We start from the raw sequence: 6997 nt of genomic DNA, 5'->3' as shown, positions 1-6997 counted from the left end.
ATTATTTAATGGCTTCTCTCACTATTTATTTTTGCGAGCAATCTAATTTAATCTCAGTGCTGGCGTTATACTTATTCTATTATATTTATTGTAAAATTGTGAAGGGTCAAATGTTATTTCCCTAACCTTTGCATAGGTATATCTTCGTATATCCGATGGGGTTTGACTCTGTGACGGGGGGACATGGGGGGAGATGGGGGTGGGGGGCCACACAGTGAAACCCGTCATCACGCAAACACTCTCCGGCTTGTTGGAAAGGCGACTTCTGGTGGACGTTCGACACACACACTCACAGGTGCACCAAAGCCTCCGGTAAATCGGGCACTAACGCGTTGGTTTCTACTCTGGCGGACGCTGTTTTGGACCAGGGATCGACCGGGAAAGCATGAGTGAGAGCACCAGGGTGCGGCAGCAGCGACCGAGGGGAGAGCGGCTCGCTTTGGCGGAGCTTCTGCGCATTTGCTCTTTTGTATTTCCTTGATGAGTGTTGTGGACATTTTGGATTCTCCCCTCCTCACTCTCGGCTTTTCACTGCACTGTTCCCCCAAATCAAATGCATCAATGCCGAATCTAATGGACCGGATCAGGTAACGATCATCGGTAATCGGGGTTAAACAAACCACTTTTCCCGTGTGGGAACCGAGCGGAACCGTAAACAACTTCTGGAGAGCCACGGTGGCTCGGTGCAGAAGGCTCCTAGCAGGCTAGCTCCCAGGAGCTCTCTCTCCAGCTTGGACCACAGCAAGTCTACCACCGTTCTCAAGACCGAACCACCCAGGAAAAACGAAAGGCGAATGTCCACCGATCGTGAGCCATCTGGAGTATAATCCCCTGGTCCGGGTCCGGACAGCATCAGCGGTGTTTGGGTAAGTCTCTTCGGGGCTGGCGTCTCTCTGGTCCTGGGGGCCTCACGCCGCCTGCAGCGGCTGGCTGGCGTCGAGGTTATGAGTCATAATAATGATGTTAATCATATAAGAGGATCCCCGCATTAAGACGGTGTCGTTGTGTCTCCATGTGGAGTCTGATGTCGTTTAAGCAGTCCAACTTCATGATGTAATCCGCGATTCTTTCGTTTTTCACGTTTTTCTTCGCGTTTTTTTCTTCGGGGGGGTTTGTCGTCAGTCAGGGGGCATGGATTGTTTTTTTTATAGCCCTTTTCAAAATGTAGCTATTTCATTTCGGGGGGGATTTGGACTGTCAGCTGTGCAATGTGCACGGTGAGCTTTGTCTTGGATCTCTCATCGTCCTTACAAGGGGTTTAAAGTGTTTCTGTGATCACAAGTCTTGCTCAGCAGCTGCAGTGAGACGGTGAGGTTACATCCATTGTTGGGGCATCACCTTCAGCGCATCGGTACGGTAGGGGTAACAAAGCCTGCTGTTGGATAGATATACTACTTGTAGAGATATAGTGGATTATTGTGGAAATGTAGTCTTGGTTGTAGTCCCTAACGTCCTGAGGTTTTACTGGGACGGACGGTATCCGTGCAGCGGAATCGATGCTGCCTTCCCCAGGTCCATTGAGCACAACATGGTTCACATGTGTGGATACAGAGGAGGAAATGGGTTTATAAGTAGCTGAGGTTTTGTAGACTTACTTTTATTTTATCGAATTGGGACTATATTGGCCTTAAGAGCTGTGTCAGTTGGACACGTTTTGATTCATTTATGAGGTAGGCCTATATCTATTTGGCCTGCACATTGCAGTGTCGAAATCCAAGTAGACTAGACACAATTCAAACATGTGTGGTATATGCTACATATGGCTTTCTGAGCATGAATGAAGATTGTTAAACAAAGTCTTAACTCATTATTACAAACAGGCTATCTAAACGTTTAAAAATGTGAAAGCCTTTCCTCAAGCCAGGCATAAGACTTTCTTTCCCAAGGTTATCCTGAAACCCAACAATGTATGTGTCATCCTGGAGTTAAAGGGTGCCTGTATTCACCTGCTATGTGGGTCTGATTAAAAATCTTATAATATATATAGGTCGTCGATGAGAAAAAACATAATTAGAATTCTTTTTTTAAACAAAAACTAAAATAACATGCAGATCGTTTCTGTCTATAATTACTTGTCCTTGGTTATGGCCCAAGGGGGTTTATATGTACTTCCTAACTAATGAGTAAAGTATAAGACCGGTTTTGAATGACCCATACCTGCTCAAAGATTCCGATATTTTGGGTGCAGAATATCAACTAAGCCACTTGTTTTCATCTAGGCCTATGGCAAACATGCCCCAGATCAGTTTGATCACACTAATTCATCGGTTGGTTAAATGATAACGTAAGGCCTGTCCTCTGAGCTAATGGAAGCAGGTATGTTGACTTGGTTTGGGGAAATTACTCGCACCTGGTTTGGATATCGGTCTGAAATCTTTTCATATGCAGAATAGTATAACATATCCTCCTCTGTGCATCACAGTATTCTGTTGTGCAGAACAACATGACTTGGTTATTTTAATTGGTATGCATTCTTTATTGGTTGAAGATCTCTGAATACAACACTTCTGTAAGGTTTCCTGGTGGCTGTCAAATGTTTTGGTAGCCATATTTATAATTAGCATCTTAGGGCTAGAAGGAGAAGGATATCAAGATGCATTGTTTTGCTGGTCCATTGCCAAACAGAAGTGAAACCAAAAACTTGTACTAGTTTTCATTGTCAATAACAACTCTATTAACAGTTCTATTTACTTTGTTAAACTAAGCATAACATGTACTATTATTATATAATATATATTAATTTATGTATGAAGATGCAAAATTTGTATTCTTGGATTCAGCATTCTGCCTGAATGGACCCTGTCCACGTGCAGCAGGATTCCCCTTGTCACGTTACTTAAGTGTATTTTAAACATAACAACTCTGCATCTATTTGCTACTGTAAACTGTTTATTCCAAGTAATTATGGTTCTGTACCAGAAACTGTCAGACCAAGACTCACAAGGCAATGAGAAAGAAGAGCGTTTAACTTAGCTTAAATTGCCACCAAGTCTATGAGTGTGGTATTGGTCATCTCCCCATACTAACTACGAACTAGTGATTCACCTTAACATTAAGCATCGGGCTACAAAGATTGAACTTGGTGTTGCTGACCCAACCCAAATTACCCTCCAATGCCGAACCCCTTCCATCAGGCGTGTGTGTGCGTGTTGGCCCAGTGTGTTCATTTAAAGCCCATAACCTCAGTCCTTCCCTGTTGAGTTGCGGCGATCTGTAATTCCATCCTCGTGACCTCGTCAGTGACTCCGCTGTCATTCCGTAGGAGCCGTTTACTCCTCTCTTCTAGTCCAGGAGATGCTCTTTCCACCACTACACTCGGAAAGTTTATTTGGGTTCACGCGGCTAGTGTGGTTGGCTGGAAGCTAATGTGACTGATGTTCCATTCTCCCTGTTACTCTAATGAGCTTAAACTTTTAACCTGATACACTCTGCATACGGGCTGGTGTTCCCTCTTCCCACATAGGCACGGCATCCATCCTCCCCTACTTCAGGGTCGACCCCAAGAAGAGACTTATTGGGAGGCCGGCACCGATAAGTCTCGTGGAGGGCTGCCCTTATAATGTCAAAAGAGAAGATGAGTTTTCACAATAGCCGTTGTAACATTTTGATGCTCTTTGCGCCAGGATTATGGAGCGTCATGCCATTCACGGACGAAAGGAAATTCGTAGGCATGTGACGGGAATAGTCAATGTGCTGACAGAAATGTCGATCCATTTAATTGAGTTATGTTGGTCTGGTGTGAATTACATTTAAATGCTCAAACAACTGGCATTTGACTGGCCGGGGGAGTCAATGCTTGCTTGTATAGATTGTCCATTTGACAACGTTTAATAAATGCACATATTGTTTGATTTGGTCAATACATTATTTAGTGTTTATATTTTGTAAACATTATGCATTCAAATACATCAGTTGCAGGGTCAAAATGTTTAACCGTTTTCATAATTTTGGTGAAAGATAATGTTTTAATGTCAGTGGTGGGGACACTTAAAGTTTATTTCCTTGCTGTTATACAAATATATCCTACTTTTGTGTTCACACTGATGCCAGTTGGGTTGTGGACGGTTGAAGTCTGAAGTGTAAAGAAGCAGTGAGTGAAGTGTCAGACAGAATACTACAGGGCATCCTGTTCCATCAATTGAAATGTACATCAGTGTATTCTGCTGCTTAAACTAATGCTTTCCCTGCCTCCGTGACCCACTTACAACATCTGTCTCTTTCACACATTCACACTTTGTCTGTCAACAGAAACACTCCGTCAAATCCTCACTCGAACTGAGTACGTTGAACAACAAACCTCTGAAGACATTGCAGTAGGCCTACACTTGATGTAACTAAGATCTTCATGCATGTCTCTGTAGATGGGGAGTATAATCCTTTTAATGGTTCAGTTTTGGATGCCAATTCAATTTAGACTAGTTCTTATCTCTGACCACAGGAAATTGGCTTACTAGAGAACAGATTTGAAGATGATGTAACATAGTTAGCATTATGATGAATAAAAAACGTCCTGTTTATTGAATCAGAGTAGGTTGGGAGGATGAATCATAACAGCTTAGACTCTTGGTTTGGTAGTCTGGCTAATATTAGACATTAATCGTATTGAAACAAATAACTATCATCTGTTGGTTGGTTTATACATTGTTTTCGTATGCATGGTTCTTTCCCTTCGAGATTAATTTTCAGCAGTGCTATAGATCGTTGCTAATCCTTACTAGATGAGCCTTTTATTTGTCATGGTTTTACTTTGATGCCTTAAAATTGGCTTCGGTTTTTGGCCTGGTTGTGAATTAGATGGCATTTGTCCTAATTCTCCAATCAACAATGAAATATGCTGTGCGAAGGGCAATGTAATCTTATTTGCTAGCTTGTAGCGTTGCACTCTTGAAACCGTCATTCTTATAGGGGACAGTTCCATCATGAGCTCATCCACTATATCTGATGATTGGTTGGGATTCACATTTCCAGTCATGATAAATTTGAGGTCCCCATAACAAAAGTGCGAGCTTGCTATGGGATAAACATTCCGACGCATATGAAGTCAATGTGATATCAATCTTATTATGGAACCAGTTTTAATTACATGGCTACAGATCCTTTTCGGTTCAGTCAATACCAGTCAATGCAAATAAGCATTGTGTCACAATACAACACCGTAGTTAATCGAGTTTAGTTTATCCACACATGCCAATGTCGATGTGCTCAGGTCTATATAATACAACCAAAAACAGAGACATTTGCTGCGAAATACCTCATTTTGCCTCACACGTGCACACAAATAAATTCTTACTTACCTAACAGATAGCTAGAGGAAGTCAACACCCCTGTTGCATACATTGTACCTTCCTGTCACTTAAAGGAATAATACAGCCTAATGAACTTTGACATTGTTTTAAAACATTGTAGTGGTTCTCTTTCCGTTTCCAGAACAGTTTTCTGTTGACGCTACTACGTAACGTCACTTTAAACATGAGGTTTGGGGACATGTTTATAACGGGAGGTAAAAAATGACAGCTAAGTGACTTTACTGTCAACAAGTTAGTGAAAACCTTCAAACTAACTTTGAGTAGTCTCTATGTAAAAAAAAATTCTGATAGGTATTAAGGACAAGACGGTTATGTACTCGATAGATGCCTTTTTGATTAGGGTTAGGATGTGGGTAGCAATGCCAGCACGCAAGTCTGATAACTTGCCTTGTCTTTTCCGGCACCAGTGCCTCTGACGACAACAAACCTATTTTTCCAATACTGCTCAAAAGTGGAAGCCTTTTGATTTTAAAGGCAGCGTTACATCTGGCGACTATGATGGATTTAATTTCGTCTGTCTGTATTTAAACTCTATTTGTGCGGAACTCTATTTTTGTGAACTTGAATTCGCTTTCCAACTCGTGACACTTTGACATGGGAGGAAGTGGAGCAGAACGGAGTCTCTTATCACCCTGAGAGGCCATTGAAACTGGAGCCCAGGTGTTTAATCAGACCAAATGAGCTGGTTGAGAACCACTGTTATTTTGCTGCCATTACAATTCTTTCTCGTCTTTTTGTAGATTACCACACTTGTCTCGCCTGCCATACTTTGGGACCAAGGGGCTTAAATCATAAATGACACGGTATGTGAAGTATTACATAAAACTATGCTCCTCGTTCATTTCAGTGACTAACACAAATGGGCGCCTGTCAGATTTCTCTCATACTTTGATAAATCTATTTTTTTAATTGTGGCAACTCAAAGTCCAAGGTGGTCATACTGTGATGTATCAAGTGGCAACGGGATGCTGATGAGTGGTTATGTGTGCAGATCTGGTTGGGTGGCTGTTGTAGCGTGTGCGCCTGGCCTCCAGGTAAACGGGGTGTGACGCTCCTGTTGTTTCTTGTCAGCAAGAAGACTGTTTTGAAATTAATCATTTTTAATGCCACAACAGAAAAATAATTTTGTCATCAACAAGACTGTTATGGATTGAACATCTTTGAATGCCTTATAGGGGCCTTTTTTTATCATTATTATTTTTAAACCCCTAGATTGTGAGCTTAACTATTTAACAACTCACGGATATGGTATAGCGGAAGGTAAGGGGGTACTGTTTATGAGATTGATTGAAATTTAATGTTTTACGTTTTTTTTCAAAATGATTAAAAGAGGGATCATTCATGCAGACAGACAGAGAGACAGACATTACATTGGCAAGAGGCCTAGCGCCTACCTGCTCATTAATGACATGCAACTAAATAAAAGTCCAGGAAGTGGCTTTGACTATAGGCATCCGATTAGTTTGACTATACGACCTCTCTCCTATCTGACAACCACAGGTAGACATGAGTCTCAAGCAACCTCCACTATGGAGATGTGTTTCTGTTTGTCTTTACGTTTGAACATTGTTTGCCATCATTGCTTTCCAACCAGAAGTTCTTTTTTAACATGGCAGGACTACTGGAGCCGGGATTTCTCAATCGCTGAATGTCCCTACACCATTTCGTTGTTGACAAGGATAGAAAAACAC

At 41.8% G+C, this 6997-nt stretch overlaps 1 protein-coding gene across 3 annotated transcripts in view; it reads left to right on the top strand.

The window, feature by feature from the left end:
• The first annotated feature begins 206 nt into the window (after positions 1-206).
• The window catches only part of erbin (erbb2 interacting protein), a 42808-nt gene continuing 36017 nt past the window's right edge, over positions 207-6997 (top strand). Inside the window, exons 1-2 of one of the 3 annotated variants that reach the window (XM_030353079.1) lie at positions 207-866; positions 6047-6109. The gene's annotated coding sequence lies outside the window, so the exon portion shown is untranslated. The remainder of the gene's footprint in view (positions 867-6046; positions 6110-6997) is intronic. The other 2 variants (XM_030353078.1, XM_030353080.1) reach the window with 2 other exon arrangements.

Source organism: Gadus morhua, chromosome 4, assembly GCF_902167405.1.
Source record: "Gadus morhua chromosome 4, gadMor3.0, whole genome shotgun sequence".
NCBI classification, from domain to species: domain Eukaryota; kingdom Metazoa; phylum Chordata; class Actinopteri; order Gadiformes; family Gadidae; genus Gadus; species Gadus morhua.
Note: the sequence above shows the minus strand (reverse complement) of the source record. Positions and strands in the feature narration are given on the sequence as shown.